We start from the raw sequence: 27,086 nt of genomic DNA, 5'->3' as shown, positions 1-27,086 counted from the left end.
CTGAGCGTTGCCTGAAAGTGGTCCGAATATTACGCGCGAGTGCTCAGATAAAGCGTCGGTGGATTGCTCACGTCGCCGTACCTTAACGAGCGGAGGCAGCTTAAACGCCGTATCAGTTTTTGAGTCGATTGGCGCACCCACCGACGTGCCTGTTACGCCGGCGCGTGGCAAACAAGGCGATCGTGTTCCTCCACGCGGCTTCGCACTTACTACATCGTGTTTTCCCTCCTCATCGGGGCTCAAGTGAACGCCTCTTCAGTTAAAGTGCGCGGGCAGGGAAGGGGGGAAAGAGAAAGAGACGGAGGAGGCCTTGGCACAGATATGCGAAGTACACTCACACGAGCAAGCGATTTCAGGCTGTTACGTTTGAAAAGGACTGGCTGCTGTTCACAAAAATAAAAGTTTAGCAGTAATGCCGCCCTGACAAAAAACGCGATAAAAAATACCCCCGTGTGCTTACACCGACTAACACATTCAATGATCTACTTACGCGTGAAAAATTTCAGCTCTGCTCATGCATGAGTTCGTCTCAAACAGTCCGATATACGGTATTATAGTTCAGCGTGCGTCGGCTGTGATCTGCATATGCCGTCTAAGATGCTAGATAAGCGAAAGAAACTTACTTCGCGCATTTCCCTTTTAACCTGCACTCAGTATTTGGCGCCTTTCTCGCTGAGATGAATACGATTAAATTTATAGAACGTGGGCGACATACTTCAAGAACGAAATAGAATCCGAGGAATGGAGGTAGCGACAACAATCACGATCACGTACACACTCGTTGAAAATCTGAGGGCTGTTTGCTTTACCCGCGATCACGCGATTACAAAATGCTTACCTTTCGAGTCTTATCTGCTTCGTCGTCGCCTGTTTAGATGTATGCAAGGCTATGTATATACTGAGCACGTGCGCCCAGTCGCTGCCGTCGGCATACGCGAAATACCGCTCCGTCGAAACGGTCGTAAGCTGACGCAATCAAGCGAGGCAACGGTTTATGCGCAAAGCGCCCAACCGCCTTGAAATCTGTATACGTATACCAATGACTGTGGCCGTGAACGCCCGCTGGAAAAGGTCCCAGATGGCACGCGGTCTGCAGACCGCCGCGTATATACACTACCGAAGCCAAGGGAAGCGTTCGTGCGTGTTTTGCTTGCACAGCAACGACAGCAACGACAGCAACGCCCAAAAGCCTCCACACAATGTATCCGTGGTCGCGTTAGGCGCTCGCGAATGTTGAAATCGTCGCCGTCAAATGCGCAGGCGTGGCAGCGCCGCCTCTATATGCGGAAGACGAGCATGCTTGCAGCGAGAACGGTTACGCCCATTACGTCCCATGGAAAACGCAAATTTCAATGACAGTCCGACTCAAACACAGTGTGCTATGCCGCAGGTATATGCACGAAGCCAGTCATTAAAATGAGTGTTCCAGCGTAAATGGAATAAGCTGATGTTTCAAGCCCAGAAAATGTTACATACCCACGAAAAAACACATATCCGCAGAGGTGATTGGACGACACCTTAGGCTAATCAACTCAAACTTCGAGAAGATCAATCAATCAATCAATCAATCAATCAATCAATCAATCAATCAATCAATCAATCAATCAATAAATCAATCAATAAATCAATCAATAAATCAATCAATCAATCAATCAATCAATCCATTTTAAGGGCGCGTGCCATCGGAAAACGAATGTGCCAGCGTTTCAAGCCATCGCATGCGTCGGCGGCAGCCAAGAAAGAGCATTGCAAGGTGACGTCTTTCTGTCGGAGTGTGAAGTCTCTCAATCAAGGTCACAGAGGAAACGAATGCCGCGCGAGAAAGAAAATGCGTTGCTAGGCAACAGCCATGAGAGTTGGTGTGTGGCGCTGCAGCCACGAACGTTCGAAGACCGTCGTCGCTAACTTTTAGGTGCGAAGCATCTTAGGACTTCGCTTTGCCCGTGCCTTGGCGTCCGTGTACACAGCGTTATAAACCGAATATGTGTATGTCAGCCCACCTAAAAGGTTGCAGGATTGGATTGAATTGGATCGGATTGGATAAAATTGAATTGCATCGGATTGGATTGGATCGGAATTGTATATACTGTACACACGCGTTGTCACTCATTTACACGCGCGAGTGGGCAATGCCACAGGTAATTTACGGTAAGAACGATCCCCAGTGCTTCGCCCACTTATCATGATTCACTTCGTAGAGATGCGTGAATTTTTTTTTTTTTTTTACCTAGCGGCGCTACACCGGCTCGGACACTACCTCTCGCATTCTCGATTGATTGTAGGGTATAACGCGCCGACGAAACGCAGGCGATGAGGCGCGCCGTAGTGGATGGCTCCGGATCAATTTTGACCACCTGGGGATCTTCAACGTGCGCCGAAATCTCGTACACATGGGCGTTCGTGCTTTTAGCCTCCATCAGAAAGCGGCCGCCGCGGCCGGGAATCGAACCACCGACCTCGTGCTCATCAGCGCAACGCCTCACTGAGCCACCACGGCGGGTCCGCTCGCATTCTTCTAAGTTAAACGACTTCCAATTTAGCGCCTGAACGTACGTGCCGTAGCCCGTAGCCTTGAAAATTCGCGTCACGGCCGTATGAAATGCGACAAAAAAAAATGCACATCACCAAGAATGAGGAGGAGGAGGAGGAGAAAACTTTATTGGACAGATCCATCGAGCTTGTAAGTGGGCGGGGTCCTCAGTCCAGGACTCCGTTGGTGTGGCCTGCCGTCTTCGCCCTTTCAGCAAGCCAGAGCTGCTTACTTGGGTCCGAGCTGGCAAGTTCACTCTCCCACTGCTCGTATGTAGGACTGGGAATTGGTGCAAGGTCTGGGTTTGAAGGGCATGCCCAAACCATATGAAAGAGCGTTGCTGGGTTGCCGCAGTGCCGGCACAGGGGGTAGTATATTGTGGGGTGAATGGCGTGTAGCCGTGTGGGATGTGGAAATGTATTTGTTTGAAGTTGTCGGAGGGTGACTTGTTGTTCTTTTGTTAATTTTTCTGCCGGTGGCGGGAAGGTGCGTCGTGTGAGCATGTAGTGTTGGGTGATGTCGTTGTATGTAATAAGTGGGTGTCTGGTCCTCTCATCGTCCTCTTGCGGTGCCCGGCGAGCAAGATCTCGGGCGTGAGCGTGAGCCGCTGCATTGCCGCGAAGGGATGAGTGGGCAGGCGTCCAAATGATTTTGACTGTTCTTTCAGGGGGGTTTTGAATTAGGATCCGTAGGGCTTTTGTGGAGATCCTTACGGCTATGTACTTACGACACGCCGCTTGCGAATCTGTAATAATAATCTTGGCTTTGGTCTGGGTTATTGCTAATGCGAGCGCCGCTTCTTCCGCTTCGAGGATGGTAGCCTGGCGAAGAATGAGAGCAGCGCAGCTGTCACGGCGGAATAATGTACGCAATAGTGCTGTCTTAACGTGGGCTGACTAAAGGAGAGAATAATTTGACAAGCAATTAGATAAACTATTAGATAAACAACGAGATTATAGTTGTTAGGTAAACAACACAGGTGAAAACTAGGAACGCCTCTGTAATTATCAGCCGCGGTGACTCAGCGGCCAAGGCGTTGTGCTGCTCAGCCCAAGGACGCCGGTTCAATTCCCTGGCGCGCAGCCCTTTTACTGGCGGAGGCGACAAGCGCAAACGCCCGGGTGTCAACGTTTCAGCGTCCGCTGAAGACCCCCGGGTGGTCAAAATTAATCCCAAGCCCTCCACTATGGCGCGCCTCATACCTAAGCTTCGGATTGTAAATTCCCGAATCTTAATATCTGACCGCCGAAGTATTTTTTAGATGCAAAGCATCTCTTGCTCGGGGGTATGTCCCGCGTCCCTTTCCCGTACGCAGCGCCTCTGATGATGATTGTGGCAGGATGCTCCTAGAGATTGGCCAACCAAAGAATTTATCACGAGATAGCTTCGCGTTCAACCACCGCCGTCATCTTCCCGCAGGGGAACCGCTGAAGAAGAAGAAGGACAAGAAGACAAAGCTGCGAAGAGGAGGGCATGTACGTTGCTCTCAGCCGGTGCACCAACGTCAACAACCTTTACCTCACCAACGCTGATGGAGACTACCGATTCTACCACAGAGACGACAACATCGACAAGAACATGATGAACGAGTTTCGGCGCCTCAAGAACCACCGCCTACTCACCGTAGCACAACAGTACTTGCGTGCCTTTGTCACCGGTGTGGACCCGGTCGTGGAATACGCTACTTAACACCAGATCACTCAACATAATGGCAACTCAATGGAACCACACGGAACCGCCACGATGATTCGCATCCTCATCAGGGTTCCCCACGGGAAGATGGTGTAATTTTATTTACTATTATTTTCGGGGACACCGCAGTGCACGAGTTATTTCTTTCTTTGACTTCTTTTACGTTTGTTTTCATATTGAGTTTAAGCTAGCTTGGAGGCGGTGGTCTCGGCAACACGCAAGTTTCTTTTAATATTCTGACGGTTCCGTGGACAAGGTGATAGCATAAATTGACGGAAGTATGAACACTTGCGTACAATACAACCGGAGAACCATCACAGAAAGACGTGCAAGCGTGGGCTTGGGCAGAAATTTGTCGGAGGGGTGGGCAAAACGTGTAGGTGAGGCAGAGATTAGATAGGTAAATAAGAAGTGATGTTTTCAGGAAAAGCAAAACTAGAGCGAGAAAACGAAATGAGAAGAATGTCAAACTTAAAAAAAAAATCAATTCGCATCCCTGCCTATCCTAAATGTGAAACTAGGCTTCTCTACAACGTCGGCCTCAGATTGCGGGGCCACTGTCGTCATGCCCCCTCCCCTTCCCCTCCTACGGTCACCAATAATAACAATAGAAATAATCACCACGTGTGCATATATTTTGAACGTGCATGCAAACCGATAACCGCTCTGTTTTCAGATTCTGCATATGCTATCATTGCAGGCAATGAATACACAACAGCTGGGGGACAACGCACAATAGAACACTTGTTTGGAACACACTCACGTCTTCTTCTTCACCTCCCAGCAAAAAGAGAGAAAAGAAAGAAAAAAGAGTTTCCTTCCACCTGGTTTCGGGAATGCGGAGCGTGCTTGTTCTTTCACAGGCCCGTATTCTATTATTCCGTGCGTGCAACCCACTGCGAATGACGTGAGTCCCGGTCTTCAATCCGTGAAAGCCGAGATAAAGGAATCTGGAGCGCGCGCAAACACGACGCTATAGTTTCAATACTCGCTGCCGCTCACCTCCTCTCGCGATCGAGGGCGCCGCCCCGCGGCGGCGTTTTCGGAAGTTGCCGTCCGTGATGTGTGACCGCCGTGGCGTAGCTTCGCAGCGGGCAACGCGTGCGCAGACGGCAACACCGTCGGAGCGTAGCTTACAGGAAGGGCCGTACCCGCGCACCACTCCAAACAGCGAGGCCTGGGCTGATTATTTATTTTGTTTATTTATTTATCTAACACCCACAGAGATAGGTGGCGAGGCAGTGGAAGTGGTAAATATCTACTTAGGCCAAGTTGTGAACCCGGGTCCCTATCATGAGGCAGAGATAATTCGAAGGATAAGAATGGGGTGGAGTGCATTCGGCAGGCATTCTCAGATAATGAATGGCAGCCTACCATTGTCCCTGAAGAAGAAAGTGTATGACAGCTGTACCTGTACTCACGTACGGGGCAGCAACTTGGAGGCTCACTAAAAGGGTTTAACTTACATTGAGGATGACTCAGCGAGCAATGGAACGGAAGATGATGGGTGTAACATTACGGGACAAGAAGAGAGCGGGAACAAACGCGTGTTAAGGACATATTAGTAGAAATTAAGAACGAGAAATGGGCGTGGGCAGGGCATGTAACGCGAAGGCAAGATAACCGTTGGCCATTAAGGGTAACAGAGTGGATCTCTAGAGAAGGCAAGCGTGGCAGGGGTTGGCAGGAAGTTAGATGAGCAGATGAGATCAAGAAGTTTGCGGGGATAAATTGGTCGCAGTTAGCAAAGGACCGTGATAATTGGAGAATAATGGGAGAGGCCTTTGCTCTGCAGTATGATGAACCACAGCACCAGGGGCATTACAGTTCGGGAGGGGGGGAGCACACAATAAAATAATACAAAGTTTCAATCACCCGCAAACCACCGTTACAGTATATCGAACATACAAAACATCCGTACAATGAAAATATATATCACAAACAAGCACCCATAGAACCACTGAGTCCATTTGAATAAAAGAAAATGTGTCAAAACCGCGTTACACCAACTTCGAAAAGAACGATCATTTGATATAACCGATATGCGTATGTCGCAGAGCAAGTTGTTCCAGTCGCAAATGGTCTGGGAGAAAAACGACGACCGAAACTATTAAGTTTTGCTAAAGTATTCCCTGACCTTAAATGCGCAATACGTTCGTTTTGATGCATAATGAGGAGGGAAAAGATATTTTCCCCGCACTATGCCTGTGTGACAATGATAAATTGCATGCAAAATGTTGGAATTATGACAACGCGTAGAAGAGTGGGCAGACGGGCTGTCTACATCGCGATCTCTTTTCTGTCACAGACGTTGATGCGTGCTTAATGCCAGCGAAAAATGCCAGTACGTACAGACTCGATCAAAGTTTACGCAGCAGGGAAATGGAAATTTTGGGTTATTTCTTTTCCAGCCCGACAAACTGTCGAATGCATGCGAAATGTCGTATAAGTACTGAACTAATGAAAACTACCGCACATAGTACTCCGGGCTGCCGTGCGGCAAAGAAATAACTCAAAATTGCTGCTTTCGTGGTCCGTAAACTTCTTGCGTACGGCCATGGACAAGTGAAACGCAAACAGGAAAACACGGACAAGAACGCAAAAATTGGGCGGTTCGTTTCCGTGCAAGTCGACTTGTCGCTTAGCCCAGCTGAAATGATGAAATATGCGTTTTCTAAATACGTGCGCTATTTCGTAAGATCTTAGATTTTGCGGGTTGTCGGTTCTAATTTCGTGTTCATGGCTCATTTGTCCGTGACCTTGGGTCATGATTTTATGCCGCTAGATTTCTCTCTCTCTCTCTCTCTCTCTCCTCTCTCTCTCTCTCTCTCTCTCTCTCTCTCTCTCTCTCTCTCTCTCTCTCTCTCTCTCTCTCTCCTCTCTCTCTCTCTCTCTCTCTCTCTCTCTCTCTCTCTCTCTCTCTCTCTCTCTCTCTCTCTCTCTCTCTCTCTCTCTCTCTCTCTCTCTCTCTCTCTCTCTCTCCAGCCAAGACCAGTCAATGCCCCAAAACAATTAGGATACGGAAGGGTTGGACTTGTGCACAGTTTTTTTTTGTGGTTCTCCCCAACTAATGTCTCTAGTGAACAAGGAAGCCCATCTGTATGGGACGCTGGAGTTGTCACAGTTTCGACGCATGCGAAAATGTGATTAATAAAAGGCGCTACGGCCTTCATGCTTCGACGTCACACTACGTTTGTTCTTCATGAAAGATGCCTTTCCAGCAATACACTTGTGTACACTAGTAAAGCCGACTTTCAAGGGCTTCGGTGCATGTTATTCAAGGTCGTGTGGTGTTATTTGGGAAAAATGCCTCGGGCATTTATACGATGATATCGAACTCCTTATATTGCCCCGGAAAATAGTTCTCCCCAGAAAAGCACACCAGCAGTGTAGTGAGCAGATAGCTGCTGACGCATTCATCAGAAAATCCCCTCTCGGGAATTTCTACATTTTTTTTTTGTTTCAACGTTGCCTACTTCCGCGCTTCAGCTAACAATTTTTTTTAATTAAAGTTATCAGCTCATCGGACAGGTTTGGTTTTCCCTGCACAATTATCCTGCTCTGTGTAGTGCCAGAAACAGTGCCAGAAACGAAGTCTAACCAGGCGGCCAATAGCTGATCAGGAAAAGCTGACCGTCTTAGCGCGGTATAATGCGTAGGAGTTGCACCACGCACACACACACACACACACACCCACAAACACACACCCACGCTCGCGCACGCACGGCGACGTACGACGCACACACGCAAATAGTGTGAGCACTGTCATCCATTCTTTCATGGTATCGATTCCTACCCTGGCCAATTCCATTACAACCTGCACTGCATCCAGTGACACTTCCATTACCTGCTTCGTCTTCATTCACGCATCGCCCATTTCCGTCGTGTCGTCCACGGGCGCGTGCGATCATCGTCATCGTTTTGGCTGCCCTCGCCCCAAGGTCGGTCATGCCGTTGCCCTTCAACGAACAGCTCACCACGTCCCATATTCCGCGTCTTAAGAGAGACGTCAGGGACAACCGCCACGCAGTGGGGACGTCTCAGAGGCAGTCGAAACGGTGCGTTTATTCCGAGCGGCAACCCAGAACTCCAGCCCCAGGTGTGATGATGTGGGCGGTTATGAGAAACAGATGAGGCACGACATGATGACGATAATGGAAGTGAGAGGCAGACGGAGTGCAAGGTGAATTAGACACAGCAGTATCGGGCACTTTCCGTGTTTCCTCTAACTGAGCGCGGCGCACATATTGACGCTCCCCCTTTTTCCTCGCGTGCAGTAGAGCACGCACATACACAACCACGGAAGTATGTTTGGCTTCCTAATAGAACGTCAGCGATGTATTAGTTACAGAAATACTAGCGTATTAAAAGGAATAATCCCCCGAGCGAGGAGGAACCTCTGAGCACCGCTCGGGGCGTATATCGGGGGCGCTGGCCGCACACTTCCGCCACTTGTTGCACGAGGATACGACGCGGTGCAGCTAAGTGCGGTGGTGCGTGCACCCCCCGACAGCGCGGGAGGTGCTACGCGTAACGGGACGCCGTCGACGCCCAGAGGAAGGCCGCCGCGGGAGGGTCCGCCGCATCACCGCCGCTGTCGATGGCGTCAAGGCCGGCTGATCCCCTTCCTGCGTTCGTCCCAACCACCTCCTCTGGGAACAATGGCCGATTAGCATGGGCCATTACGCTCTCGGATTCGCCGACGCCGCTGTCGCAGTCGCAGGCCCCGCTGAGGTGAATTTCGGCCACCGCCGGAGTCTCGTGGACTTGTTTGTGCCGAGGGCTTGCGAGCCTTGCAAGCAGTAGTGTCTCAGGCCCACAACGCGTTCGGCCCAGTAAGAGTTCGGAAAGCGTTAGAACTCAGTAGCTGCCAGGAACATCGCCCCCATACCGTTTTTTTTTTAATGCGAGGGCATTAAAAGGCCCATGGAACGAAATAAAAAAACGGCTGTAGCAGCGAAACGCATCCTGAACCTCTCACTGCCTACGGCGCGATAGCACATGCCGGCAAAGCTGTCACTTGATTGGACTCAGCGAAGTGGGCCTCGCTTCGCACTTATGCCGTTGTCTCACTTAGCGGCGCAGCAGTCACCGGTGTGCCTAGAGGCTCGGCGCGGTGCACGTTGTAAATTTGCTAAGTGGCGCATTGTAAATTTGCGTCGCAAGTGCAATTGGTTAGAGTGGCCCCACAAGGAGCACGACGATCAAACCCATCCGGTTGATTTGGGGCCATGAAATGCGCCCACAAGTTTAATACCTCGTTTCTCGTTCTGGTAATTTCAGATTATTGTTGTGGACTTAGCCAAGACGTGCCGTCGCGGGGGAAAAGGCGATGGTTTTTGTACAAAATAGGTCGTGCAGGCTATATAACCATTGTTTTGGCGCTCTTTGCCCCAGTTGGCCTTGCGCCATTAACATCCGACCGTCACCGTCAGAACGTGCAGGCGATATCTCCTGCAGAAATAATAATACGCAAAACATGCCCCATCAGTGAAAACTAACCGCGATGTCGCAGGGCACCCATTATTAGGTTTGCTCGCCTCGAAACCAGAGCTCCAACGGTAATTCGATAAAGAGTCAAATTAAGGACACCTAAACACTTTGTAAGGGTTCTGAATGCGATAGCATCAATGTCCAACTGAACGCCTGATACACCTTCCCGCGTTCTCGAAGATCTTCGTCCTCTTGCCGCTTGAGAAATTTGTTTTGCGGTCCGCTTCCGCCTTGCGCTTTCGAATGGCTCCAATCTGTCTCCTGCGCGTTGCGCAGCTTCTCGTTCCTGCCGCTATGTATTGGGAGAGTTGGCGACGATGGGGAGTTTTGCCGCCTGTCTGTTCGCTCGCTTGACTTCGGTCGTCCGTTCCCTTGCGGTATACTGGAGTATTGATAGCCACGTTTTGATACTGCAGAGTTTGAGCTCGCGCAATGAAATGCCTCGCACTTCGAATGCTTCAAGAACACGTGATCTTCGAGCCGTTTTGCTGTTACAGACGCCGACTCCGGCTTCCTCGCTCAATGGTTCATTTATTGCTTCCGAGTAGTATCTGTAGGTGTGTGCTGGACCCCAGGTCCCTGTCCCATTGTCTTAACCTTAAACCATTGTCTGACGGCCCTTCCCAGGCCAGTCGCTGAGGAAACGGGCAGAACGCAGCTGGGCTGCGTTCTTCGAAACCGATTCATGCCCGGCCTGGCCCGAGGCGTGCACGCGGCACCCATTGACAGGAGGCGGCGGCGGCGGCGCGGGAAAGCGAGCACGCCGAGCCGCCACAGCCACACATACAGCGGGAGACGGGTCGCTGATCTGGTTGCGCGCTCCGTTGCGATCTTCACCCCGAGGGTCATCACCGCCGGGGGTGAAGGTCTTCGGCTCGACAGCCGTGCGCGGAGATGCGGTTCACGTGCGTGCACGAACAGCGCCGCCATCTGTGCGGACCGATTTGGTACGCACTCGGCATCACCGGGCCGCACGCGTGAAACCTACTTTCGCAATTGGCCTCCTCCGCGGTGCTTTATTGTGCGCCTGTCGAATGCCGTATGCGCACTTGCGCGTGAGCGTTTCTCCTTATATATATCGTTTACTTAACCGCGTGGCACACTTTTCCCCTCCCTTTGTGTACGCGCGTACGCGCACGCCTATACTATATCTGAATGGGGAGTAAACAGTGTATACGCCGTATTCGGACGACCACATTCGGAGTATAAGCTCTTTTTCTTCTTTTGTGCGAGTGCGTACGTGACTCTGCCTTCTTCATAATATTTGTATGGCTGCCCAAACTGTTGTCTTTCTATTCGCATGGTGTGCGTCGCGTGTTTGGGCTTTTTCGTATGCTGTTCGCATTGTGCCGGACCGGGCCAACTCGAGAGAGAGAAGGCATGGAATCTATACATCGAGATTGGGTCAGGCGGTTTCCTGAAACGCGTTTTCCGCAGCCGGTATACGTCTTATCGCGCCGAGGCTTCTTCTTCGTTCCGACCCGAGGAAAAGGAAACGCTCGCGGCGCGGATCTCTTGGCTGCGCGGAACAAGTCCCGTTGCGGGTCGCCCAAACAGAACACGTTCGCGATGTGTGCTCTGCGCCCTACACAGGGAGTGTATATACGCATACAAGCATGCGTCTTTGGCCGAAAAAGGTGTCAGAATCTTGTCCCGTGGCGCACACCTCTAAAAGGTGTTTTGGCTAAAAAAGGGTATAAGGATAAAAAAAAGGATGTTCTTGTGAAAACAGTAAAAAAAATGGGTGTAAGGTTGCTTAACACTAAAAAAAATGGTGTGGGCAGCGCAGCGGGGCCAGGACGAATTCATCCTGGACCAAGACGAATTTTTCTTCAACTGCGAGGTTTCTGAGCAAGCTGTATAGCTTTCCTTTGTATCCGCATAGCTGCATTTAGGTGGATGTCAAACTTTCCTTCGCAGCGCAGCTATGCGTGACAATTTGGATCGGCTGAGCGCGAAGCATGACATACAGACACATTCAACACGCACAAGTCACACTTGGACCACTAATGAATTGAGCAAGAAAACCAACGGGATGGATGGAAAGAGCGAGTACATACATACTTAAAAATACACCTGCTCTCCTTGTTTTTATAGCCAGCAGAGGAAAGTCATCTGATAGAGTCGGTGGGCTTGTCGCAAAAATCAGATATTTTAGCGCTAATTTTGGAATTGCACATTTAATGTGAGCATATACAAGCCAGCATGCGGATTGGCAAATACTTTTTTATCGCGAGGAAGTTATTATGTTTAATAAGTAGTAGAATTTATTAAATACTTAACACCTATTTCACACCATTCCAACACCCACCAAGAAGGGTGTTCATAATTTCAACACCCTGTTTTCCCACAAAGGTGTACAGCTACAAATTAGGGTGTTGAAAACTAAGAAAAAGGGCGTAAAGGACCTCCAACTTTGGAGGTATTTCATGCCCGTTTACACGGATGGTCTGAAAATTTCTGCAAGCGGGTGGATATTTTGTACCTCACGATGTTGAAAACAATATGAGTTGGCATAATTTATTACCGGCGCAGCTGTTTAAGCTTGAGCTAAGTTTGGTGCTGTTAGCAAAAAATACCAAAGAAAAGAACTGCGCCGCCTGTAAAAGGTGCAGCACCGCTTATGCGATATTGTGACAGTGAAGCCGGCTTTCGAGCCTGTTACAGTGCTAGCACAAGGGGCGCACGCATATTCGCACCTCTTACTATACCATTTTAAAGGAACTAGTCTTTTTGGGTTACTAAAACGCAACAAAATTGGCGCAGCTTGGACTAGTTGTGCAAGGCTGAAGGTACAGCGAAGCTGGGGATCGACCGAGCTTGCTTCCCTTTGGATCCGCTGTCCGTGTGGGGGACACGCTGGAACAGCCTTGTAAAATCCGGCTAAACTTGGCCTCACCCCTCAGCACTCAGCCTAGCCAAGAACATCGCAAAACATAACGAAACTTAGCGAAGCCTAGCAAAACCTACCAAAAACTACCAAAGTCATTTTGTATTCTATAGGTTGGGAAAATGCGCTAATTTCAACATTCCTATTACTAATGCCACCGATATCGATTTCTAGTTTGGGGCTAAACGCACTCAAGCAAAGCTTTTACCGGACCGGTTTGTAAATAGCATTGTCAACGCAATCCTTTTATAGCCTTAAAAACTAACATCGTTTCATTCGTTAGATGATCATTTATATAATGCCCGCGTGTTTTGAAGACCTAGATAGCCGAATGAAGCTTTTAAAGGAGATATAAGTACTTATGAGCGCTGAAACCACACGGAGCGGGCTGTCCCTGACAACCCTTTTTAGCGGCCCGTTTTGAAAGCAGCTGCGGGTCGCTCCGACCGGCATCCCATTGTCGCTGCTGTTATCGGCGACGTTCACGGCCGCCATTTCCCGTTTGCGCGCGTCAGAGAATAACATTTACGCTAAGCAGTGACTGTGCTCGCCATGGCCGCCGTGTGAGTAGGGGGATTTACGGGAGTGCAAAGGTTTCTGACACGACTGCATTCTGCTGCAATGTTTCAGACGATCGCCGGGAAGCCGGGCGAAGGCGAGCTAGTAAGCCGCGTTTGTTTAAATGAACATGGTACGGAAATACAATGTGGTGCAATTTGTGAAGTACGTTGCGATGTAAAAGTATCTCAGTAGCGCTCGTGGTTGTCACTTTCTTCTTGTTGTGTTTGGTCTGTGTTGCGTACCCCTGTTTGTAATCATGCACCAACTCGCCCAAGCCTTAACCCTGGATATCTCAGTAGGGGCCGCGCAGCACTCGCGAAGCTCTGGGCACGTATATACAACCAATGCGTATACACTCCCGGTGGTGACCTATGGGGCGCGAACTTGGCGACTCATTAAACAACTCTAAAGTAAACTGGGGTCAGCACAAATTGGCCATGGCAAAAAGAATGATAGGGGTTACGCTTAGGGCAGGAAATGCACGTTCTTATATTGGGGAACAAACTTGGGTGGGAGACATCACAGCGCGTGTTGAGAAAGAGAGAGAGAGAGAGAGAGAGAGAGAGAGAGAGAGAGAGAGAGAGAGAGAGAGAGAGAGAGAGAGAGAGAGAGAGAGAGAGAGAGAGAGAGAGAGAATAAATCTTAATTGGTCAGTAGAAAGACGTGGACTTGTCCTGGGCATGTAATGGGGAGAATCGACAACAGGTGGAACGTTCGGGTAACTTAATGTCTACCAGGAGGAGGGAATAGAAGTAGGGGAGGCAGATTGTTCCTTAGAGGGATGAAATAGAAGAATTTGGGTCCAAAAAAAGTGTTCGGACACCGCAAAATGGTAGTGGCTGGAAGACTACGGGAAAGGAGTATTTTAACTTACAGTGGATAAAAAACACGCTGAAGGTAACATCGCAAACCTATACTAACTCAAAACTGCGTAATAAGAAACACCATTTGCGGGGTTTCGAACTAATTTCGACGGGATGAAGTCTTTTCAGCGAGCACCAAATGCTGTGCAAACGAGTATTTCGTATTTCACCCCCGTCAGATGCACGGCTTTCCGGGCGAAGAACACATGCGAACTACGGATTCATGCGTCAGACACATTAGCTACTCAGCAGGCCTATCCACACTGATCGTATACGTGCCGCTTGAAGAAAACAGTGGTGGGCTATTTGCGTCCTCATTTGTTTTAATGAGCACAATCCCGCCATGCGCACAACTCTAGAAAGTCGAAGAGGGATGGTCCGAGGCGCAAAGAAACGGATGCGTAATCCACATGAAAATATCATTACCAATCCACTCTGTGAAGGTACCTGCGAAGATTTTTAGCGCACGACATAGAGTTGGCACACAATTTAGGTGAAAGGTATGAGCAAGAAGACCGGGCCTTCTTGACCGATGGCGCCGGACCCTGTCCGAAAGGGGCCCTGCTGTCCGACGGACGACGGGCGACGGGCGACGGACTGCCCGCTCTGGAGCGTTGATGGCAGTCGTACCTTGAGAAGACAGGCACAGTTGCAACCGCTTTCTGCTGAGCATTCGTGATAAAGTTGGCTTTGCCGCAAGGAGATTTTGCACACTTCTGGCCTGTGCGTGCCGCACTTGGACCACCTCGCACTGTTAGCTAATTAGCATCAATTAAAGAGATGCTTCCCCGACGCGTTCTGGGCGTGCGACGCTCCTGTGCCCGAGTCCCGAGCTCCTTTCGTGAGGAAAACGAACATCCCGACGTGTTCTATAAATGCGCGGCCGCCATCGAAATCATGGGCTGTTTAAAAAAAGAGGGGGAGGACGTGCACCGGAACGTTCGTTTTTCGGCGTATCGCACTTCAAAACAACTCGCCCTTCGAAAACACGCGCGAAGTTCGAACCCCCTTTAACTCTTTCGCTACCGCCTGAAAAGTGACTAATCTTAGGGGTCCAAGAAAACATTTTTTTTCCTGCTAAAAAATTGGTTAGGCACTACTTACAGGAACACAAAATGCAGATTATTTAACGGCCTTTCCAATAACACCAGTTTTCTTAAAGGTTTTTATATATCATAGTTGTAAAAAAATATATCAAAATCAAAATTTTTGTCAAGTTGTCGAAAAAAATGATAAAAAAGGAGTGTTGTTTATCAAACCACCGGTAGTAGAAAAAAATTAGAATATACATTTTGTAGGGAAACATTTCAAAAACACGCCCTAGAAAAAATGTCGACTTATGCGGAGCAGTTGGTCAGTTATTAAAAAAAATGTTAGCATGCATGGTGCTCGTGTCATGCGGTGAAGCCCAACCTCTAATTCAAAATGTGCAATTTCGGGTGGTTTCCTGGAATAAACCTGGCGGTTTGTCATTATCAGAGGCACCAGTTTGCCCCCACATAACGTAAAAACATCATGTCAATAGCTGACTTTTCATTTACAGCGAGCACAATATTTGGGACTAGCATGCGATGCGGAAAAAAACATGCATGAAGTTGAAAACGGAACGCCGTGGCTGATGCTTGCTGTCGTTCACGGTCAGTTATCTCTCAAAACATAAAGCTGAGCTTTATTATCATCTTCTTACTCGCAATTGTAGCCTTGCTCGCAAAGATGAGGTACGATGATCTAGAATCGTGCCCTGCAATCTTTGGACGAGTAGCAGTTGCGCGATGAAAAATATCAGCACAATGAGCCTCCTCTATTGCAGCGCCACCTAACATTTTTCAAATGAAACAGTACAAAAACTTCTCGGAGACTCCGTCCGAATAGACAGTTCAACTAAGCAGCAACATTAGACACCCGGATATACCCTCGCATGGAAACGAAACTGGAAGTCGAACAGCGGGCAGTGTAAGGCCGGCTTGAAGCGCTGTCCTCGGCGGAACAGATATATGGCGACTGGGTGTGATCTTTTGACTTGCATCTGAAGTTCTTATCGCATAAATCGTCCCCCACAACCGGGACGATGTAACACCCCGCATTTCAATAAAACGGCAGATGGGGCGGACGTAACACCTTTAATCGTTATAATAGTGTAAATGGAGTTGATTGGTCGGACAGATTTCTGAAAAACCAACAAATAAGAACAATATAAAAAATAAAATTTTAATAAAAATGACCTGACGAAATCAAAATATGCATCTTATACGTCTCCCCCCCCCTAAAAACCGAAGGATAAACGAAAGAAGTCCGCAAAAGAACGTCGGAATTACGAATAAAAATTTGCGTAAATGGACCAACTCGCAGCACGCCCGGCATCTTCGAAAAAAAAAAAACATAATTAGGGAAGTAAAGGCACTTCACCGCTATAATGGTGTATATTGGTCTATAATCATTGACGAAAAGAAACAGAAGAAAAGAATAATCCAACGTAGTATTTCGCTACTCATAGCCATATATGACTGTAAAGAACTCACACACTAGAAAAGCGGCATACGAATGCTACGCATTAGTAGACAATTCTCTGAATTTCGGCAGATTTTTTTGGAGGGGTTCAAGGCGGCGCAATGAACGAAGCAACATGGTCGCGTAATGGCGAAAGTACTATTCTCGTCGACCAGGCCGCGTGCAATGGTGTGACGTCGCGGGGATCGCTTGGCCGTCTTCACTTTCTTCGGAGTTTCGGCAAATATCTTCCGCGTAATCAACCACGCTCCCGTGCACTGGCAGCATGCCGCGACGCCTGCGGCTTTGACCGTCGCCACACAGCGTATACGCAACGCTTGGTAGGCACCCACAATTCGGTCATCGGCCCTGGCGCTCTGCGGATTGGACGCGCTGCTGTCATTGGGAAGCGTATTCGGTTCATGCTTCAATGGGCGCGGGCCTCGCGAGAGTGGTGGACGCGACGGGGCTGTACGCACCCGCTCCAAAGGCACCCGCTGGTGCCGCACGGCCCGAGGAGCGTCCTTTGTATGCCCGCAGGCTTAGCGGACCATCCGTGCACAGTGGAGGAGTCGAAGAGGCTATCGAAAGCGAACCATGCCGTTTCTTCTTGGCAGCACGCCGTTTCTTTTTTCGTCGAAGAAAAAAAACTTCTCTACTGGGTGTCTCCGATGCAGGCAAGCCATTCAGCAGAATAACTCAGTCGTTCAGAACGGTACATACTGTCCTCGAACTACGTCAGAGTGGCCATGAAGACGAAATAAAAGCTTCATATTAGAAATACTGCTTTGTCCCGATAACAACGATACCAATCTTATCGCAAAGTTCAACCAAACAATCGAGATATTAAAAAAAAAACATGAAAGAGCGACAACTCCTATGACGTCACATAATTTTCTATGACGTCACATAATCTTGTTTCTGCGATTGGCGGTCACCGACCTGAGCCAGCGCCAAGAAACATGGCTAGTGGGACTTTTAGTTCCGTTTGATCGTATCACTTGAATGCGAACGTCCAATCAAAACTCTCATAATTGAGTCACTAGTGCTGGCATATAATACGTCACTCCTGCCCATATTACGTCACCGTGGCGCGAAATTTGAAAGATTTTCAGTATTTCTTACATTTTTTCGGTTGGAAAACGTCTTTCGTGGCTGGAATGGAGATGAGTGAGCTACTATAAGGCTGGTTCTATCAAATTAAACAAAGTTGTATTTCGTCTTCATGGCCTCTGTAAGCTTAGAACGATCGCTCAGTCAGGGTGCTGTCTGCATGCGAACGCCGCGCGCAGCCTACTTCGTAATCGCCGCTTCACGCGCAACGGTCGTCTTCCGCTAACTTCAGTTTCGCTTGCGTAGGCCCCAAGCCCGCCTCTTGCACAGCGCTGCGCAGTGCATGCCTTGCTTCGGAAACACGTTTCCAAGGGTACAGAAAATTGCGAGGGTTGTTGAGGTAGGTAAGGTTAAACGAGCACGGCACGCGCATCGTCACAACGGCTCGGAAGAGCGAAAACGGCGTTTGAGGTATACTTCGTTGCCGTAAAAGCACGTAATTCTTAAGCGAAAGGTGAGATCGACTTGAGCCCGACCCGGCCGGAGAAAACAGAATGCGCGTGACCGTACTTACGTGCTCAGGCTCTGCGTGGGCATAATGTCAAGGCGCTCCCATTAGGGAGAAGAAATAAGCAGGAAGAATATGCGTCCTTTTTTCTTCTCCGTACTCGCTCGGATGCTCTCGGCTCGTTCACGCACCATTACGCGGCCTGCAGACGCGTGCCTGCGCGATTACACGCGACTTGTCTCGAGCCTCGTCTGCTATGTAGGTAGTACGTGCTGCAAACGCAGCGAACGAGTCCGTCAGCCATGGCGTCGTACATTTCGGCGGCGATGCCGAGCAACGCCTTCCAGATAGTGAAGCCTACGAGCTACGCTATTCTCTAAAATGTGGCTTATATCGGTTCAGTGGCCTAAGTGTCAAATGTCAGCGAAATGATTCGTATTATGACTGTAGTCGTTTGACGAGAAAATAATAATAATAGGGTGTGGGATGTGGCTCGCAGGCTTTCGTGTGCCGATAGTGATGCTGCGCCGACTAGCTCGCATAGCTAACCGTAAACACTTACGGGATAATTACACGACGCTCCCAACGCGCACTCGATGATCGACGCGCTGTTTTCGGCTATAGTGCTGGTTGCTGCAGCCTCCATCCGCAGGCGCCGAAGACCAGATTTTTTCTTTGCCGTGTGTATTGCGTTTCCTGGCGCGACCTCCACTGTTAATCGTTGACGGGCACAAGACAGGCCTTCTTTTTTTTCATTCGGTTTTTACTGTATTAGCGCAGTCGTCTTGATGCGTATATATGCACTGCTGCGGGCGCGGTCTAAGTGGTGCATTTACAGCGCAGGCCAAGAGGTCTCGTAACGCAGAACTGGGAACGCGTACTGAATCCTCCTTCTCACATCTCCCGTAATGGCTAATAAATGTGAAGAATTTATCTTGCTCGTGTTCTATGGCGTGACACTTTTTTGTTTTGTTTTACCACTGCCAGTTGAATTCTTGCGGTCGACCATTTAACGACTTCCTGCACGTGCGGTGGCCACCGCAGAAAAGCGAGGTTGTACTCGCAGAATACTCGGTGTCCAGCGGACGAGGAAAACACAGAATATCATCTATTCTTATGGAGAAGCAATGCCCGTCAACAAGTTGGTGGTCGCTTTCCGCTAGAAATGTAACACGAATAGTGGAGGCGATCCTGTAAATAATTCAACGAAAGTCAGGCAGTGCCTCTTTTAAAAATATTCGCATATGCAATCCAGGTTTGGGGTGGTAACCTTGGCATTTCTGCTCCAGCAAAACATTTTTGTTTGTGTATTTGCCGGTAAATATGAAGACCAACGTTCTGAAATAAAAACAAAACTTAACTATACGCAATGGTATTAATTCAAAATCAAACACGTCAACACGCTTAGTAAACAAGTCCCTCAAGAAGACAGAGGAAACAGACTCGCCGTGGAGGCGTAAGCGGTTTACTGCTCTACGAGGTCGCGGTTTTATCTCCGGCTGCGGCCGGTGTTTTTCATGATGGAGGCGAAGTGAAAACGCCCTCTAGTGCCCCAAGGGGGATACAGTTAATGCGATGGCATTTATTACGCGGATTTCTCAGGGCCAAGCTGTACAGCTTTCATCTAATCACGTTAACCCAAAACTGGAATGCGAAACTGCCTTATAAAACTACTGCCCCCCCCCCTCCCCCTTCTGACTTCTTCGTTGAAACGAACGTGAAAATCGCTGATTGTGATCAGTTAGTCAAGGCTGTGTGCTGAGCAAAGCCCAGAGCCCATGCCGTAAATATGCAATTAGCAACCGCATACCTTCAAGAAAGGTAGCTGCACGCTGCGCGAGGAAAACCTCGCAATTAAAAAATCGCCGTCAAAGCAAACACAATAAGCATGCTGAAATGGATTTAAATAGGCTGTTGTTCTTCATGATGATGATGATGGTGATGATACCATAACGAACCCAATGGCATTACAATGGACATCTAAATGAGTTTGAAACTCCTATGACTTCATTTCGTAGTTTGGCTGCAGTTTACCCTTGCAATTCCGTTCTGGGTGGATGGAAGTTTAGGGCAGTTTGCAGAAGAAAAAAAAAGCAACAAAAAATACAACGTACACCCTTTCACAGACATTCGCTATGACGTCGCGCGGGTTCGCAGTGCGGTTTAGGTCAACCAAAAGCTTCAAAAACATTTTAATCTTCACGTATTCCACGGGTAATGTCGCATCCTGGTTTGCTCAGACTTCAAAATAAACGTGCTCGCGTTTCACTAATGGTGCTGGTCTGCGGACTTAAAGTTCAATGCCGTGTAACCTAATCGGTGAAATGGGACGGTGCAAGCTAAACAGTGGTTTTTTGCCCTCTCTTCTCGTTAAAGAAACAGAGCAAACCTTCGTTATAATTAAAGATCCCCAGGTGGTCAAAATTAAACCGGAGCCCTCCACTACGGCGCGCCTCATCGCCTGCGCTGCGTCGGCGCGTTAAAATCCTACAATCAATCAATCAATCAACCTTCGTTATAATGACGAATTCATTATGACAGAAGGCTGGTTTTGTAATAAGCGAAACGTCGTTAAAAACAAGAAAGACTTACTTTTAGTGCCCTGAAATTTGGACCTTTAGACACTTCGAATAAAGTGATTTCGTTGTAACGAGATGGTGGTGGTGGTTGTTGTGTTGGATCAGGCGGGGTTAGCCAGCCTAGATATGCCGGCAATTGCTCACCCAAGCTCCCGCTAATTAGTCAATGTTAGGGTCCTTTCACCACGAGTTCGTCAGTTCCATCTCCTGAAGGAAGCGCAATAGAAAGCGCGACGCGTCTCTGCGCAGCATTCAATGACCCCTTGGGAAGACGATGTGGTCCAGTGTGTTGTGTGGGGCTGCCAACTTTCCAATCGCTGAGAGAATTGCAGTCCGATCGGCATCACGCTCTGGGCAACACATTACATAGTGGTGTGCATCCCCTATCACAGCACATGATGATCACAAAGGCGATCGCACGAGGCCCACTTTGAATAGCTATGCTGGGGTCTTCGCTGAGCCCGTTCGGATGCGGTAAAGCAATGTTGCCTCCGATCTCGTAAGTCCCTTTGTGACGCAATTGGCTGGTGATAGGGATCTCCCAAGCACTTGAAATTTTTGACGACTGTTCGCCTGAAGTTGTTCCAGTAATCGGCGGAAACCTTCACATTCGGTGCAAATTGCAGAGCATTCCGTGCCAACTGATGATCGGTCTCATTGCCCTTGACGCCAACATGGGATGTACTCCATTGAAACCGCACATTAAAACCCTTGCTGCTGAGTTCGTTTACTGTAAGTGCGTACATTTCCCGCAAAAACTCATAACATAGGCCGCACGCTCCCAATTTCAATCTGACCTGGCTATTGGGCATTGCTCACAAAGCTCTGTATTTGTCTGTATTTTGTATTTGTCAAAGTCTGTATTTTTTGTCAAAGGATCTTCAGTGCCTCTGGGGATGAACGGCGGTGTGACAACTTCAAAGGCAAACTCACATTCTGGGGGCACAGGGTTGAGGCGAGGAGCACGCAACGCGTTGCGCAGACTATCGTGCGAGAAACGGGTACGGATTCTTGTTCTCGCTCGCGCGCAGGCCAAGGAGGTCGATGCGTGATTGAGCCCTTGCGTGAACAGGCTTATTGTCCATAAGATCGTGAAAGAGGGCGGCCATATCCCAACGCGTTGGTGGCGTGAGTGCAAATTCCCGCCCCAGTTCGAAAAATCGACCATTTTGATGAGCCACCGTGGTGCTCGCAGCGGCCAAGATTTATTGGGAACCATTTCAGGAAAGACTTGTCACGTGCCAATGCCCCTTTGGTGCGCATAAACAGATTTTCTTGCTGTGTCGTGCTCTTCGAGGTTTTGCTTGTCCTGTGTCAATTGCGCTTTACACGTTTCTAAGTTTTTGAACGTCATCTTCAGTGCGCTGTTTCACTCACGATTGAACCTATACTTGCAAAACTTGACACCGCCGTATCTTAAAAAGAACAACCCCAAGAGCCCACTTTCACCCGTCATGAGAATGTTGGCTGGATCATACTAAAGTCGCTGATCTTCGCTGCAGTGATTTCTTTCCGATTCGGTTAGGACATTTAGCACATGGCGTCACGTAGCATTAACAAGGTTACTTACATCACTTGCCAGTGTTTTTTGTTCACAGGGAAAATAAAATATGCAGGCCTGCACATCCAGCCTCTCCCCTACTATGCCCAATGGTTGCTCACAATCTGTCTTTTTAAACGTGTGCTGTAAGCTATACAGAGTGAAATAGGCCGGACGCGAAAGAGTGTCATTCAGTCCGCTCAAAGCAAGCCAACGCCCGCACAGCACGCACCAGCCTTCGGGCTTTCCCGATTGCAGGTATAGTCTCCACAGTCTCGCGCACAACCTAAACACCGGTCTGTATTCTCCATGCACCGCGCTTCTATCATTCTTCTGTCCGAGAGTGGTTATTTCAGGAGGCTAGTCTCCGACAAAGAGCAAGCCACGGGCGCGTCACGTATATTCCTCAGTCCAGACGAGGCGCTTCGGCGGAGATCCTTGTCACGGACGCACCTTCCTTGTATGCAACTCTCGTCCTTTGTTGTTTTTTCCGTCCGCAGAGCGTCTCATCGCCTTGCGACACAAGCCAGCAGTACATGTCGCCGCCTGCGAAACTTCCCCGTGGGATTGGCTCCTATGCACTAGAGTGGTGTGCTGCCGCGAATGGAGGAGACAGGGCCCATTCGAAGATTATTTTCATCGTTTCGTAAGACGGAATTTCTTTTACGGACGCAAGCTGCACTGTGGCCTGCCATATCACGGACGTCATTTTATTGCGAAAGCAATAAATGGCCCATTGAGCGAAAAAAGACGGCGTCCGGCGTCCGCAACAGAAAAATGGCTCCTCCGGAAGCGTTCCATAGCATGAAACGTTTCGAAGCACGAGGCGTTCCATAGCGCGAGGCTAAACTCGGCCGTCTACTTCAGTACACCGAAGAGGAAGTACGGGAGCGGAACAACGCTGCCAAACGGGCGAGCATACAAGCAGCGAACTTCACCATCCTCGTCAACTCTCCCTTTACACAGCGGCGGGAACGAACAGTTGCGCAATGCGTAGGAGACAGATCGAAGCCATTCGAAAGCGTTAAGGCGCACCGCAAAGCATAGCGTCTCAAGCGGAAAGGTTTCAGAGCCCTTCGACAACGCGAGGTAGAAGCAAGGGGTTCTGGGCGTTCAACCGGACAATCGTTCTTTCGCATTTGCAATCCATAAGAAGTGGTTAGGCGTCCTCGAACTTTTTTAGTTACCTGCGCCCGTCTAATGACTTCGTGTATGGTTGGATAAACCGGAATATGGAATTGTTAACATGGGACACCTGTAACGCCTTCAACGTAGCAGGAGAAGAAGCGTTCCGGCATCGATCGCAGGGTATGTCTGTGGTAGCTAGGATTGGCTTTCTACGAGATAATCGAATTTCCCAGTGATTTCACACACGGCGCATGGAACCGATCCATCGCTTTGAAAATAACACCCAAGTAAGCATTCCGTGTTGACAGTGTTGCTGATTACCAGCAGACGATCAAGCAACGAAAACTTTTAAACCATAATATCTTGTTTTCAGCAGCGCGTCGCGCACGTTCCGCGCGTGAACAAACCCACTCTAAACATTTCCCGCCCGTTCCAACGGCACAGTGATCCTATCTTTCGCTAAGCATAAAATTCCTTCCACATACCAGAAAGATAAAAAAAAAAAAAGGCTCGTCCTCTTTGCAAGGCAGGAAGCTCCTACCAGTTCATTTCAAAGAGCGTCCGCTTCTCTTTGCTGCTTCGAAAGAGCCAGCGAGTGGGGCGCGCATTCAAGTCCGTGTACGAATTCCGCGCAGTGGCCCAGAGAACGAATAAACCACTGGACACAGGTTGCATACCGATGCTGCTTCGGGCATGGTTGGAGATTACCAGCGTTAATCCTGCGTGGTTCGCTCATGCAGAAACGAGGAACAGAAGCGGGGAACACTTGCCTGCGCAGCGGCGGTGGCGGCGGTTTGAAATCCAAGCCAATCACAGAGAGAGCAGACGACACACTGGCGCACGCGGCCGTCCGCTCCACGCGGCGCGCGCGAAGCGGTGGTGGTGGCGCTGAAGTCGATTTTCCGCGTCTTTCCCTCCTCCGCCTCCTCCATTCTTCGTTGCTCCCTCTTCCAGCATCCTCCCCCGTCCTCGCAACAGTGATCCGTTTCGCGTCCGGTCTTGTCCACAAAGATACGTTACACATAACTCGCTTAGCTTAACGCATGGACGATAACGCTAGCTGAACGCTTAACGGATCTGACGATCTTAGCGTTGGCCGTCAAGGCTCCGGCGCCTGTAATGAAGGCAGTGGCCGAATAGCCGCTTCTCTTGATCTGCGAGGACGATCTATCAGACTAGGAGGATCAGCCCTAAGTTTGCAGTATCACAGAACACGATGTTCAGCGCAGCGAGGAATTCATTGACCAGATAATCATACATCGAAGCGAGCGTTTCGGTGAAGTTAGTCCTGTCCTTTCTGTATCCCCCCCGTTCTTCAGTGCATACAAGCGCGCTTAGGTGTTGCGTGCGACTCGGTGCGAGTGCGTTTTGTGTGTCGGTGTCGAATAACGACCCCGGGTGGATTTTGAATTGCAAAGCACTACCCCGCAGTGTTCTATGTAGATTTAAGGCAGATCGTGCATTGATCGAGTGAGCCCTCAGTGCAGTGAAACTAGGGGTCTTCTTCCTTCCTTCCCACTGTATGGTTACGGTGAAACACCTCGAACTGTGTCTCTCGGGTAAAATGCCTCCGCAGAACGTACAACTACAGTCTATATAATTCCAGCTATGGGGGCATAGTCCAGCCGGAGCTTGGGCGGTATGGTTCGCCGAAGCCAAGGCATTAAACGCAAAACGTGGTTTTAGCTGGCGTGCTTCATCACGGATGTTTTAGGCGGTAAGAATCGATTGATATCCCCACAAAGATACCGCGCAGTTTGAGCCACTACTAGTTTGAAGGACCACCGGCCTCTGACCCATAATGGTGACGACGGCTATTATTAAGCATGAACGATTTTGGTAGACTGTACTGCATTTCTTACTTTTGGGAGCACGCGGAAAAAAAATGCAGACAAGCCGTAAGTAGGACAAGGCGCTAACTAGCAACTGGCGTTCATTGCACGAAAGAGTCAGCGCCGTGTCCTGCACACGTCTTGTGTGCGTCTTTTCTTCGCGCTGTCCCAAGAACGATTTACCAACACGGCCAAGCTTATACCTTAGTGCATTTCACAGGCTGGTTGCAGCCCGGTGGAATCAATAGAAAGCGTGCAGCGTCGGTGTTCGTGCGCAGCGCCACATAGGGCTCCTATCCCATGTTCTGTCCCTTGATTTCATCACCAGCTATGGTTGTGACTCACTAGGGGGTCCAACACTGCCTTCTTTGCTTTTGTATATTTGCTTCGTATTTAAATTTCCGCCTAGGCAGAAAGTTCCCCGCTAAGCACTTTTTTTATTTTCCTTGGCGGAAAGAAAAAGACAAAGTACAGTACTGAACCCAGCCAACGTTAAGGCCTCCTGGTGAGTGTTAAACATCAATAAGCGCAACAATGACTATTATTATTAGTTCTTTTTCAGGCTGAATTCCGTTCTGTACATCTCCAGTTCACCAGTTTTGTGCGCCCGCGTGTGCGCATATACCTGCAACTGCGAGAAGTTAAATGTAGATTTTAGTATTGCGGCTCGAACGTGCTCACTGAGAGTGAGACGGAAGTCAGAGCGAGGTCCCATGGGGGTGACTCCGTTTTTCCGTCATTTCGAGAGTGCTTGAGGATCGAGGCAGCTATTGAATAATGTAAGTTCTGAAAAGTGGCTATCTCAAAATATAAGGAGGGCAATTTATGAATACCTGAAAAGTAGCCTAAAAAGGAAAATCAAACAAAAAAATCAGATGCTCCGCCTAATGCAAATCCCGGAAAATACGGAAATGGAGAACATAAACAGACATTCAGTCCCAATAGACTTCGAAGTATTAAAAAAAGATGCACCCGCAAATTACTCCAGAAACTCGTACTGCTCTGTTGTATCCAGTCAATAGTTCGTCTTCGTGGGCAGCGCTGAATCAGGAGCGCAAAAATATCCTCGAAGAGAGCTATTTTTAGCGTTCCGGTGAATATTAAGTAATTGCGGTTCTTCTGAACACTGACCGCTAGGGTCAGAAACCTTCTAGCGTTACTCGTCATTTACGCGTTACGGTCACCGTGGCCGTTACACGATGGCCTAAGAATAGGCGCGTACCCATTTGGAGCGCGAAGCAACGAAATCAGGCGCGTAATTATTTGCTCTGCGGCATTGTACGATTTTCACTTCCGCTGTGGTCCCCTCGATTGTGGCGTACCCGAGCTCGCGTTTCTCTGTGAGCCCTTTGAATTTTTAAAGGAAGGCCTGCTTGGGCCGCGCTGCGTATGTATATATAGCTTTCAGATGTGCAGTTTCCTGCCCGGTTCAGCCCTCCACGTTTCCGTTTCGCTGCCTCTTTCAGAAATTGTTTGGGGCACTGCTGCCCACGATCCTGCTTAGTTCCTCCAAACGGTCTACTGTAGAACTCCTGTACCCTACAGTTTCCGTTTTCTTTTATTATTCATTTATCTAAAGGTCAGTACAGGCGTTGTATAGGGGTGGGGTTGACAAAACAAATTATAGCACAAAAAACAGCAGCACTCATGGAAATAGAAATACAAATGCATTCATGTGCAAATTCATAGTTGCACAATAAGGGTACATAGAAAGGGGGGCAAGAGTTAACCAATTCCAATAAGCCTATGTACAGGTTCGAAAATTACACAAACATTGGAAAATAATGCATACATCGACGTATCAATGCATATAAGTGCGTAGTTGCGCAATAAGGGTAAACAAAAAGGGGGGCAATAGTTGCACAATCCCAACAAGCCTATGAACCTGGGCAGGCCTATGTACAGGTTCATTGCATTATTGTAGTAATTG

At 48.9% G+C, this 27,086-nt stretch overlaps 1 protein-coding gene across 3 annotated transcripts in view; it reads right to left on the bottom strand.

The window, feature by feature from the left end:
* Ninac (STKc_myosinIII_N_like and MYSc_Myo21 domain-containing protein ninaC) overlaps positions 1-24,188 on the bottom strand; it is a 149,432-nt gene extending 125,244 nt beyond the window's left edge. The window contains exon 1 of one of the 3 annotated variants that reach the window (XM_077700161.1): positions 24,095-24,188. The gene's annotated coding sequence lies outside the window, so the exon portion shown is untranslated. Of the gene's footprint in view, positions 1-838; positions 952-5,224; positions 5,249-24,094 lie in introns of those variants that run through there. The other 2 variants (XM_077700164.1, XM_077700163.1) reach the window with 2 other exon arrangements.
* Positions 24,189-27,086: the final 2,898 nt, after the last annotated feature.

The sequence above is a fragment of the Haemaphysalis longicornis genome, unplaced genomic scaffold, assembly GCF_048455015.1.
Source record: "Haemaphysalis longicornis isolate Haplotype H1 unplaced genomic scaffold, Haemaphysalis longicornis Haplotype H1 scaffold_2, whole genome shotgun sequence".
NCBI lineage: Eukaryota > Metazoa > Arthropoda > Arachnida > Ixodida > Ixodidae > Haemaphysalis > Haemaphysalis longicornis.
This window is presented reverse-complemented; position numbering and strand designations above follow the sequence as displayed.